The sequence below is a fragment of the Hyaena hyaena genome, unplaced genomic scaffold (assembly GCF_003009895.1).
Source record: "Hyaena hyaena isolate Hyena2069 unplaced genomic scaffold, ASM300989v1 scaffold_45, whole genome shotgun sequence".
Classification (NCBI taxonomy): domain Eukaryota; kingdom Metazoa; phylum Chordata; class Mammalia; order Carnivora; family Hyaenidae; genus Hyaena; species Hyaena hyaena.
Window position 1 is genome coordinate 3,827,671 of NW_024080677.1, and position 13,257 is coordinate 3,840,927.

At 42.8% G+C, this 13,257-nt stretch overlaps 1 long non-coding RNA gene across 1 annotated transcript in view; it reads left to right on the top strand.

Annotated features, from left to right (window-relative positions):
• Positions 1 to 12,872, top strand: part of LOC120230682 — a 28,269-nt gene extending 15,397 nt beyond the window's left edge. Inside the window, exons 2-3 of the long non-coding RNA XR_005528114.1 lie at positions 12,041 to 12,162; positions 12,285 to 12,872. This is a non-coding gene — a long non-coding RNA (uncharacterized LOC120230682). The remainder of the gene's footprint in view (positions 1 to 12,040; positions 12,163 to 12,284) is intronic.
• Positions 12,873 to 13,257: the final 385 nt, after the last annotated feature.

Consider the following 13,257-nt stretch of genomic DNA (forward strand, 5'->3'; position numbering starts at 1 on the left):
TAGGATCTGAATAAATCAACACTACCACTTCTGACATTTTTTTAAGTGTTACTTTAAAAAAAATTTTTTTAATGTTTTATTTATTTTTGAGAGAGAGATAGAGACAGCATGAACAGGGGAGGGTTAGAGAGAGAGGGAGGTACAGAATCTGAAGCAGGCTCCAGGCTCTGAGCTAGCTGTCAGCACAGAGCCTGATGCAGGGCTTGAATCCACGAACTGTGAGGTCATGACCTGAGCTGAAGGTGGACGCTTAACTGACCGAGCCACCCAGGAGCCCCTCTCCTGACATTTTTAATGAAGCAAGGCTCTAAATACAGTCCTATCACAGAGGCCAACTGAAAACAGCCAGGTGCGTTAAACCTGGGGCTCACATATTATTTTCTTTTCTTTTTTTTTTTGGTCCTTCAATCAATGCTCTTTTATAAAATGTAATTCAGATTATTACTTCACAGATTGATATTCACTATTCAATTACAATGAAGGCTTTGATTCAAAAGTGTTAACAAAAGCAGATAGTAGACATTTATACATTGTCTCTAATTTGAACAGATTATAGTAGTTTTTGCTCTATAAGATAATATCACAATGTATAACATTAAAATTTAAAGTGTTCAATTATGTTATTGTCAAATGCCATCATTTTTTAATGACAAGTTTCCCTGCATTTTCTTACATTGCATAATTATATATAAACAAATAACCTGAATTCAAATTAAAAATGTAAACTCCTTGTCAATCACTAATCTATGAAGTCATGGCAGTTGCTATTTGTGAAACAGCAATAGGAATCTCCAAAATGAGAAATTTTGTTGTTTTTTAAATAAAATTTATATTAAAATGTAACATAAAAGCAGAGAAATGCACAGATCCTGTGTTTAACCTGGTGAATGTTGGTTTTTATTTTAATATTTAATTTTAAGCAACTTCTGAATTGCAAATTATCCTAGTGTATCTTTCTAAAGCACCAGTAAAGTTAGGCTATATTTTGATTGTTCAAAAATATAGAATGATGCATCTCAAAAACTGTTTTAGCACATGTTACCTGTGTGTCTTAACTTTTAGTGGCTGGGAGTTAGAAAATACTAGCCACAAAAGTATGAGCACATACTTCTCAGGGTTGTCGGTGGGGATGAGGGTGACCAACTTGTCACCATTTGTCCAGGACTTTGCTGATTTTAGCACTAAGATCAGTCCCAGACAAACCAGAACAGTTGGTCATCCTAACAGGGACAGGATGTGGCCTGGTTTGACCATGGCATTTCCATACTGAACCTCCCTCCACTCCCCCGCCCCACCTCTCTCCTGGTCCTTCTCTTTTAGCCTCAAAATGAATTCTGTAATTGGACAATGAAGTGTTGGGGACAGGGGTACTGGGAGATAAGGGGGAGTCTGGGAGGGGACCTTACAGAGATTTCCAAAGTGGGATCTCAGTGCAAATGTGAAATTACCTTTTCTCAAAGCCATTTACATTGCTTTTATGCCACAGTTCCTTCTGTCTCCCTTTTTGGGTTTGGTGATATTTTTCTGCCCCTCAGCCAGAGCCTTGGGAAATCCCAATGGAGAGTTGGATTTGCTTGGCCTTGGAGCCCTGGGGCCTCACTGGTTAAGCCTGTACATGATCACTTGCCCTTCTGATTGAACACATTTCATAGAAGAAGGTCCTATAAGAATTTGTATTTCTCGGAACATGAAAAAAGTGGAAGGGAGAATTTTTGTGAGCGAAGTAGGTGGGAATAGACATACACTTAAACTTTACCAAAACCTATTTAAATGAAGATAAAAAGAGAAAACATGCCCCACAGCACCTGCCTACACAGAAAGAAAGCAAGCATAAATGAAAGTTCAGGCAGCAGGCTGGCCCTCAAAACAGTTTGCTCGATTCAGACTTCCTGGTCAAATTCCCTTGCAGGACACTTCCTGTAAAACCTTAGTGAGCCCAGTGCTTTGGGAGCAAGTACAAATGGGTATGGCTTTTGCTTTCGCCACTTTCTGGCTGTTTGAACTGTGGCGAAATGCTTAAGAATTGTGAGCTTCAGAGAGAAAGTGAAAATAAAAATATTCATCTTAAAAAGTTGGACTGAGGATGAAATCAGATAATGTGTGTAAAGGTGTTAGCCAGGTGATGACATATAACAAATGTTAAATAAATACAAGATTACCTTGTCTCCTGACATTCACAAGGCATTCATCCACTCATCCATCCATTCATTCAACAAATATTTATGGCACTGCACTGGCCCTGAGTCTAACCCAGGAGTAACCCTGGTGATGAGCAACCCTGCTGGGTCCTGGCCCTCATAGAGTCTAACAGGAGAAAATAGGCATTAATGAAGCTATTTTTAAATAGCTTTTAATTTTAAATTTTTAAACTAAAAATGAAGGAATTTTTAGTTACACGTGTATCAGGAAGAAAAAGAACATGGCCCCGTGAGAAAGCATACTACTAGACAGGTACAAGTTTGTATGTGGAGGTCAGGAAAGCCTCTCTGAGGAAAATATATTTAAGTTGAATCTGAAGGAATTGTGAGAGATAGCCCAGAAAAACCACAAGGGTGGGGAAGGAGGAAGAGGAGAACTTTGGAGTAGAGCAGAATGAGTGAAGACCCTGACGCAGGAAGAACTTGGTATGCTCAAGATAGAAGACAAGGTGTCATGGCCATTTTGAGGGAGCTGGAGAGTGAGATCTAGTAAGGAACGAGAAGAGTGGTTACCCTGAGGAAGGTTATGCTGGTGGCCTCAAATGAACCAATAAAAGCAGACCAGATCACACATTGCCTTGGGTGCTACATGTTGTAGAGATAACCAGCTTCCACCAAAAATCATGCTACCCCTTCCAGAGAATGGAGTTGTTTCTGAGAAATGGCTGGCAGGTCAGGACCCAACCCCCTTGCATGTAGATGTGGCTATAGACCACTTCTTGCCAGAAACCAAGGTGACATGTGCGATTTCTAGGCTAAGACCTTTAAGAAGTAGGTCTGTCTTCTCCATAGACTTCCTTTCCCAGTCTTCCAGCTGGAAGCAGTTGTCTATGAGGCCTTGAAAGACTGTGGAATTGTAAGATGGAAGGAAGGAAGTCTGGCTCCTGAATCCTAGAGGACAGGTGGTGGCTGCCTAGGCACACTCACCCTGAACTCTTATGTACCTGAGAATTAACCTTTTATTGTGTTTCAACTGCTCTATGTCTTTTGTTCCATTTGTTACAGCAGCTAGCATCACTTTTACTCTCAAAGTTTTATTTTGAATTCTATTTTGCTCTAAATACAGTGCAAGGATTTTAAGCAAGGACATGATGACATGACCTGATTTTCACTATAAAATGATTACTCTGCCTGAACAAATTAGGAGGTCTAAAATTCTGTAAGGTGAAGTGCCTGTGTGGCTCAGTCACTTAAGCATCAGACTCTAAATTTTGGCTCAGGTCATAACCTCATGGTTCACAGGATTGAGCCCTGAGTCAGGCTCTGTGCTGGCAGCAGGGAGTCTGCTTGAGATTCTCTCACCCTCTCTCTCTCTGCCCATCCCCTGCTCATGTTGTCTCTCTCTTTTTTTCTCAACCTCAAAATAAATAAGTAATCTTTTTAAAAATAAAATAAAATTCTACAGTAAATAAGTCAAGAGATGATCATGGCTAAGATTGGTGGTTGAAGTCAAGAAGAGAAATTTGTGGAGGGGGGGATGACCGAGGTTCCATGATGGTGGGTGGGAGAGAGAGACAGGTGTTCTGACTCTCTCAGAGTTATGTGGGTGCTCCAATGGTGAACTCTAGGAAGAGTCCTGGCTGGGGTGGGGGCGGAGAAGTTCAGAAAGAGCAGCACAGAAGCAGGGATACTTCCGTGGCACACTATCTTCAACTCAGTTAGTCTTCACTGGGGAGCTGAGCTTCATGGGGTCCTGCAGTCACATTACCAGATGGAGTCTTCAGTCTGGATGGCATGAGGCATCCCTCCATCTTAAGTAGCCAATACATTATGTTACATCATCGTTTATTCATTTGTTCATTCATTCATTCAGCCAGGCGCTGGGCTGGGGACACCGTCATGCTCTTGAGGAACTCAGTCCTCATGTTCCCAGTCTTTAGTGGCTTATATGTGTCTATCCCATGGAGTCAGTGGCCAGAAATAGGTGGCCAAAGAAACTGACAATTGATGAAAATGCTGTTTCTAATATGGAGGAGGTGGTGTGAGGGACAAGGTGGGAGGAGAGCAGGTCTGAGAGTGGAAAGGGCAAGAAACGATAGTTTCCTTTAGAAATTTACAGGGTTTCCACCTCTGCAACTTCACAGGATGCTTAAGATATGGGAGGGAGAAATCATGTCCCAGGTGCACATGGAAGTCCCCCCAAAAGTTGCAAACTAAAACAGCCTTTGAGTCAAGGTCCATCTGCTCATCACTGCACACCACCAGGGTGCCTCCTCAGAGTAGGAAATGTGCCGTTTACAAACTAGGTCAGAGGAAAATGGTAGAATGTGAGGATTAGCAGAAGCTACAGCTTCAGAAGGACATAGTGACACCTCTTCACTAGAACAGGTAGTAGGTGCTCAAGGCCTGGCTGTCTACACTGGGTGAGGTCCCAGTGGCTGGAACTGACTTGGTCATGTTCCCAGTATTGAGCTGGGGGTTGGGGGGGTGGGGCACTGCAGGCTGTGTCCCATGGAGCCTGATTGCCAAGTTGTGTCTCAAGTCAGAGAGGAGGGCTTTAGGCTGGAAACAAGGATGCACTGAAAGGGTCAGAAGAAATACAGGCAACAGACCAATGGTGTGTAGGAGACACAGCTGGTTCCCAGACCTCCAGGCCTGAGCAAATGGCATTACTGGGTCCTGTTTAGATCCAGTCAGAAGCAGGGTCATTGCATCAGAGCGAGGGGAGTTCAGTAGGATAATCCTGGCATGCCTGTACCCAGGTGCATGCATGTGTGTGTGTGTGTGTGTGTGTGTGTGTGTGTGTGTGCTCGGAAGCATATGTGCATGCTCGTACACGCACACACACATATACATGCTCAGGGTGTGTTGCATGGTGGTGTGGGATCCAGGATGCATAGAGTGAAAACAGCAGACTTAACACAGAGAGCTAGGCTGGGGAAGCACTTGTTTCTACCCCAGCTGGCTCGCTCTACTTCAAGAAGTCTTTCGATTTGTTCCCAAGATTCATCGCACCCAGTTCCTTCTTACACTGCTCTTACAACTAAGGAGGTTTACTGAAGATTTGGGGTTGCTTCCAGCTCTTCCCAAGATAGAAAGAGCCCTGTAAGACTTTGCTAGGAAGAATCAGTGGCAAAAAAAAAAAGATACTGTGCTCATATCAGACATGTGGATTCTCTCTGTAAAAGGTGGTCTGTTACATACAAACATGTTTGATGTTTTCACATTCTGTAAGACTTCTCATAAATATATGCTTATAAATCAGTAAAGCTTTGCGTATGTATTCAGTGCTTTAACTTTCAGATTGAAAAAGGGGGTGTCTCATCCCATAATGGAAAAGGATTCCTTAAGGATTATATGAAATTTAACAACAAAGTGCTGAGATGTGCCAACCACTTAAAAATATTCTTTTAATCCTCTGAAAACCCCACCATGTAGGTTCTATTATCATCAGATGGAGGCCACTGAGGCTCAGTGAGGTAAGATAACTGCCCCAGGTAACACAACAGGGAGTGGCTCAAGCAGGATTTGAACCCAGGCTGCTGGGTTCCAGGGACCCTGTTCTGAACCATGATCTTCCTTCCAGGGGCAGGAATGGCCACCGCTCTGCCTTGTTGCACTGAATGATTACCAGGCTGTCTCCTGCACTCATTTCTCCTCATGGCTCCATCTAGGGGCCACAGAGGAAGGTTGACGAAGGAGGGAAGCCCGCTGAGGATTATTACTTGTTTGGCATTGGGCGGGGCAAGGTGATCTGACCCATTCCCCTGCCCCTGGCATCATTGTCTGGGATTTTGCACCCAGCAAACTTAGCCACTCCTCCTCATCCCCATCTCCCCCATAGCCTAGTCCCTTCTACACAAGCTCCCCTGGCAGACCAAGTCCTGGTCACAATCATGGGCATCTGTCACTTCTTTGCAGAGCCAACAGGAAATGTACCACAGCACTGAACAGTAAGCAATTCTGCATCTCAGCCACATTTTATCTGGGCTGGGCACCAAAGCAGGCTGTGGTCCCTTGTCACTTCTGCAACAAAACTCCCTCTAGTTCCAACAATGATTTATCAAGTGAGCCTGCTGCCGGGTCCACCGTGTTCCTTTTGTTTCAAGGGCACAATAGGTAAAATCCACTGGTGAGGAAAAATGGCAGATTGAACTTACAGATTTGGACGTAGACACTTCCCTGAAAGGAGAAGCAACATTCCATGCTGTTTGGGTTTCCTCCAGAATATTGCCCCAAGGCCTAATTATAATGAGAAAAATAGATCAGCCTTTTCCATTTCCCTAGTAAACTTGGAAGAGAAGAGAATCTAATTGTAAGGTGCTAACCACATTTTCAAAATGGCAGATCTTGACCCAACAGAACAGCTGACTTAAGGAAGGAAGAAGGTGAGTGATATTTATTGACCTCCTACTACATGCCAAATTTTTACACATGTTCCTTTCGAAAGTCACAATAATTTTACAAAGTGACTATTTCAAGGTGCAGTCAGGGAGGGGAATGAGATCCAGAGGTTATGTGACTCACCCAAAGTCATATGGCTAGTGGGTCACAGAACTTAAATATGAACCTAGGTCTCTGTGACCCCAAAATTCATGATGTTCACACCACACAGAGCTGCCACAGACCTTGACTGAGCCACCCACAAAGAATAATTTTTCTAGATCGCTGCAAATAGATGTCTCTAACCTTTAAAAAACAGCACGAGCTTGTAAAGAAAATTCTCCTATTTTGAACACTTAACATCTGTTCCAAGATTTATATGGTAAATAGCATAGTGGTATATTGTATTTTTGAAACATATTTTTGAAAAGCTATCCTGACCTAACTTGACAAAAATAAACTGTAGGTGAAGAAAGGTAAATGTTCAAACAGTTCCATCCCATGTTTCAGAATTTTTCTTTCTGATCAAAGCTAACAAGCAACAGAGTCAAACAAGGAGACTACGTTAACTATTAACTTTGAGGTGAAAAGTCAATGTACATTCTTTGTACTACCTTGCCCACACTCCAGCAAACATTAACATATATGGGCAAGAACACCTCCCCGTGACTATACAAGTGCGTTGTATACACTTGAGAAACATCTGCAGTGAAAGCATTGTCCAATGCTAGGCCCTTCTGTTACAGAGACCTGGAAAAGTGACCTGCTCAGGATCACTTGACCACTCAAGTCCTTGACATTCCCACCCTCGTGTGATGGCTGACTAGTTACATCGTGGTTGGACAGAATTACAGTGCATGAAAGGATTGCTTCCCCTTATGAAACAGTGATGAGCTTATTATTCTCTTAGATCTTAACTCCATACCTAAAATGAAAACCAAATTCTCACAGACCCCACTGACCTTTTGCCTCCAGTGGTATGATCTGGGGGCCAATTGTTGGACTACCATTGATGCTATTACTTTCTAGGCTTGAGTTTGCAGACTGGTTTTCTAGAAGCAGCATGGTATAGCAGAAAAAACATGGAATTGGCCTCAGACTTATCTGAGGCTACAACTTAGCTCTGCCAGTGGGCAGTAGAGTAACAAGGCAAGTGGCTGCCCCTCCTGGATCTCAACTTTTCCAATGATGAAATGGAAACAGTGTTATGTAATAATCCTTATGTGTAGTGGCTTGTATACTGCCCCCTCCCAAATTCATGTCCATTCAAAACTTCACAATGTGATCTTATTTGGAAACAGGGTCTTTGCAAATGCAATTAGTTATTGCTCAGGATGAGCTCATACTGGATTAAGGTGGACCCTCAATCCAATGACTGATTAAGAAGAAGAAAGGGCAGAGAGACAGAAAGAAGACCACATGAAGATGAAGTCAGAGGTTGGCGTTGAGCTGTCACAAGCAAAGGAATGGCCAGGAGCCACCAGATGGATCCTCCCCTAGAGCCTTCGGTGGGATCATGGCCCTGTCAACACCTTGATTTTGGACGTCTGGCCTCCAGAACTGGAAGAGAATAGAATTTTATTGTTTGAAACCATCAAGTTTGTGGTCATTTGTTATGGCAGCCCAAGAAAGCTAATACGTTACACAGAGAGGCCGCTAGAGTGCTTACCAGATAGAAAATAATTGAAAAATGTCACCAACAATTATTAATCATACATCATAATGTTCAACCAGCAATTGGGATCCTCTGCAGTAGGTGGAAGAAGTGTCACGATCCAAAGTCTAAATAAGCAAGACTAGAATCACCTATTTGATCGATTGAGAATCTCCATGCTTTTCTATTCTTTTTTTTCTTTACCACTACAAGCAGAAATAATTTGTTTTATTCAAACCACTAAATTTAACCATACAATCTGATGCTTAATTTTAAAAGAATCCATGACAATACAAAATTCTAAAGAAATAGATGTCTAGGCTCTGTTTGGAAATATTTAAAACTATACGGTGTAAGTCATACCTACAAAGCTTAAGATAAATGGTTTTCATCCCCAAATTTCTTTATAAAATGTCTTTCTCACCCTGAGAAAAGATGGGATGGTGGATAATACAAGTGGGGGCAGGGGGGACTGCCTGCATTAAATGATTAGAGGAGGAAGAAGAGTCAAGAAAAATCAGAAATGCAACAGATAAAAGGATCACATTTGTGAAGTTGAGGGCAGCAGGCCTCACAGCACAGGGAAGATAAAGATGACAAGACCCATGAAATACAACCCCCAAAATTATATTATGGCTTCCCTGGCAGTGATAGGAAAAGTTGGAATATGTTTCTCAGGCATCAAAGCCTTAAAGCATAAAATTTCCCCAGAGTCCACAGCTTATACTCTTTAAAAAGTCAATTCCATGGGGCTCCTGGGTGGCTCAGTCAGTTAAGCATCTGACTTTGGCTCAAGTCATGATCTCACAGCTTGTGAGTTGGAGCCCTGCATTGGGCTCTGTGCTGACAGCTTGAAGCCTGAAGCTTGTTTCAGATTCTGTGTCTCCCACTCTGTCTGCCCCTTCCCTGCTCACACTCCGTCTCTCAAAAATAAATAAACATTTCAAAAAATTTTTAAATCAATTCCATCAATATCAAGTGACTGAAGGTCTGGGATCCCCAAGGTGGAGATATCAGAACTGAGGACCCACCAATATGAGTGCAAGAAAGACTATCGATGAATGGCTACCTCAGACCTTCTGGCAGGGTTGGGGGAGCTTTCTAGTTCAATAGTCTCACCCTCCCCATGTTACCTCCCTGATCCCACTGTGGAAATAGGCCATGTCTCTATCACAAACCTTCACTTTCTTCTGCCCATAACTATCTTTCATAGATCCACAAGTGGATGTTTTACCTATGCTAATCCCATCAGAGTCTCTGTCTTGGGAATGTGAAATATGAAACATAGACAAATATGGACTCGCAGTCTTTCAAGCAGAGTCACATTAATGGTAGACACTTAAAGAAATAGGTCTGAAACTCTAGACTTATGCTGCTATGGGCAGCTCTGATCCCAGCCTTCCTGGAGCTAGGGGCTTCCCCAGTTTCTTATATTCCATAAGCTACCCTTGCATTCTTCCAGTAAATCCTCATAATTAATTAATTAATGGTTTCTGTTGCTTCTGCTCATACCACAGCCTGTAGGTCACACTTTGGGTGGGAAAGCCTGCCATGGGGAGGCAAAGGATGGAGGGAGTGTGGCAAATAAGCCTGTAAGGAAGTGCGGAGAGTAGCACAGAATTTCTAATAATACATCAGTGAACATCACTAATTAAATGAATAGGATAATATTATCTTAGTAGGTGGCACCAAACTTCTTTTAATTAGGGAACTATCATTGTTTCTAAAAACAAAATAAAACAGGGAACTGGGTGGCTCAGTCAGTTAAGCGTAGACCTCTTGATTTTGGCTCAGGTCATGAAATCATGGTTGTGAGATCAAGCCCCACGTGGTGCTCCATGCTGACCATAGAGCATGATTAAGACTGTCCCTCTTCCCCTCCCCTGCTTGCACACACGTTCTCTACTTCAAAAAATAAAAAAGTAAAAATAAAGAAATAAAAACAGAACAAAACAAAGCTTTCATAAGTACACAGGGAAGCATTTTTGAAAGCCCATTGAACTTCAGTGTTTGGTGGACAAGTTTGCTGAGAGCACAGTTGCATAGCAGAAGCAGAAAGTTTCTGAGTTTCCAGGCCATTCTTAAAGTTACTCATGATGATAAAAGATGGAAGGGCGAGAGAGAAGGAAGCAGTGAGGTGTTGGAATTCTGCATGAAGTGGGGTGAGACCATCTTCTTGAGATCTGCTCTATCCAGCTTTTAGTGAAATTCACCAAATTCACACATGCTGAATGTGAACAATTATTTGTTGCTGGAATGAAATGCCAGCTTGAGTTTCTCATTGGGATTGATGTGTTATAAAACATCCCACAACACGGGAGCCTGTGAGGCAGTGGACCTAGGAGAACAGAAATTCCCAAGAATTGGCAGAATTCTGAGAGAACAGTGGGAGAGGGTTGTAGGCTCTTTTGGCTGGTGGAATATGCCTGGAGATGGGAAGACAGCTTCAGAGTAAATTCCCCTAGACCCCCGGGTGTAAAGAGGATCCCCAGAGGCCGGCTGGGGTTCAAGTAACAAGGATCCCCCCATAAGCGAGCAAGTTTTCATCTCACTCCCTGGAGCCTGTGGGGCTATTCCTTTGCCTTCTTTGTACATCACGCACCCTTCTCTGAGAAGAATGTGATGTAGAAATAAATGCCTTCCCGAAAACAGTGTGTGTACCTCAAAGTAAAGAAAAAATTAACTCCTACACACTATTCTTCTCAAAGGGGAAAGTGACTGTGATTGAGTGGAATCAAGATGAGAATTTCCTGGCTCTCTCCTCAGTGTTTGGTGATGAGCTGGCTAAATGGCCTCCTGTGGGCTACAAGAACAAGAATTGAGATGAAAACCTTTGCCCCTGAATAGAAAGAAGTGGTCACTGGAAACTGCACCAGATGCCTCTAGTGGCCTGCGTCACACCTGCCGGCCACAGCTACAGAGGACAGTCCTGTGCAAGCTCAGACTTGCTTGAGCTGACAGCATCTTGACACAGGATCAATCCTTCCGCCTTCTGCCCCAAGGCTTCTCCCAGGCCAGCTCGCTCTCTCTGCCTACGCTTGAGTGCATGGTTAGCCCTGCAGGGGCAGCCCCCAACTAGGCAGAAGCTTGTGGATAAATGCCTGACTGGATTAACATCCATCCTTTGGATGGACAGTTCTAGGAAATACTTCTTATGACTCTCTGGAGGTCCCGGTGGAACTGAGCACAGTTGCACACAGTGGTGGCTCACTTAATGTCCCCTTCTTAGCTTTTCCTCCTCACCAGTCTCGCTCTCCCCACTCCCTCCCTTCTACTTCTTGGGGTCACTTACCAAATAAATGTTCCCAAGTTCTCATCACAGGCTCTACTTTCAGGGAAACTCCAGCAAAGACAGAAATATTGTGTCATTGTGGTAAGATAGAAGGCAAGTGGATTTGTTCTGATAGCAGAGGAAGACAGAAGATGTCAAATGTTCTGATGTCATATGAGAATGCTGGCCAAATGTCCCAGAAACTCTGAAAATAGGAAGTCCCAACTTCAGAACCCCACACTCATCAGTACAGAAGACACAGTCAATTCAGAGACTACTGCAACGCTCCGAGGCACCTGAGTGGTTACCCTGTAATTGCCACCCACCGGTGGATAGACTTGTTCCTTCATTTTAGATGGCAAGGAGAGCCCCGTCACTCCACTCATGGCCAGTGTCTTGCCACATGAGAAATGCAGTGTAGAAGTAAAGGTATAAGTAATTACTAAAGCTTTTCAGGTAATATATAGCTCTTAGAATGCAAACTCCAGGAGAAGCCAGCTACTGTGTAAGAACTCCAGCTATTCTAAGACTGGAGTTGTTGTGGAAGACTAACCTAGCCACTGGAATGAGGCTGAGCAGACCCCATTCTTCCAGTTGTCCTAGGTGAGTCTCTGAGCACGTGAGTGAAGACGCCATCTTGGATAGAGGCCCAGTCAAGCATTCAGAGGACTTCAACTCCAGCCACCATATGACTACAACCTCATGAGAGGCCCCAGGTGAGAACTGCCCAGGTGATTCTGGCCCATCTACACAGTTATGAGAAGTAGTGATAAATTGTTGCATTGAGCTGATTTTAAAAGTTCTTGTTTTTGTTTTTGTTTTGGTCTCTGATTGCCAGGAGAACAGGCCTTGGCTGGCCTGCTGGAGACTGAAGGGGAGTTGGTCGAGAAGCAAATTGAGCCAGCCAAGATCATCCTGATCAGCCAACAGCCAGTTGCCTGTACTAATGTAGAAGATAGAAAATGTACCAAATGGAATTTTGATCATGTCCAAAGGATCTCCAGGCAGAATACTGAAAGTGTCAGTGGGCTCTTACTAGCCATATATGATAATAGGCCACAAGAAGAAATGAACTCAAAAAGAGAACTGGCTGGTTTCCAGGCCACCTTTAGAGGGAATCTAGTAATACTTGATTTGAAAAATAAAAACTTTCTCATCTCTAGCTGCTTGAGTGAGGAAAAGATGATCAAATTAACACATGATGTCAAGGTAATATCAAATCAAGGATGTAGTTATGAGATGCTGATAGAATTAAGGTAGTTCCTGATAAGTCCACTCAACTAGACAGGAGAGCTTCCAGGAATTTTAAGGGTGATATCTCACAGCCAATTATACACCCAAAATAGCAGCGATTAAGTCTATAATGAGAAACTCCTCTCAAAAAAGATTATGAATATGACCTTGTCTGTTCTGATTACACTGTAAATAAAATAGAACCTGGTGCATAATATATATTTGTTCAATGAATGAGTGAATTAATGAATAAACTTGAAGGGAAAAAAGTCTACTATAAAACAATATATCTGCTAGGATTCATTCATTCTCTCATTCGTTTGTTCATTATGCAAATGTATATTGTCTAATATATACCAGAAGCCATTCAATTTGTTGAGGACACAGCAAGACACAAAGCTCCTGTCCTCTTGGAGCTTACGTTCTAAGTGGAAGAAACAGACATACACACATAAACAGTGAAAAGTGCGACTTCATAGAATGGCAAGTGGTAAGAAGAAAACAAAGAAAGTTAAAGGGATAGGAATTGACCAGATTTGGAGGGTGGTGGTCGATATTACATAAGCTAGTAAGGAAAG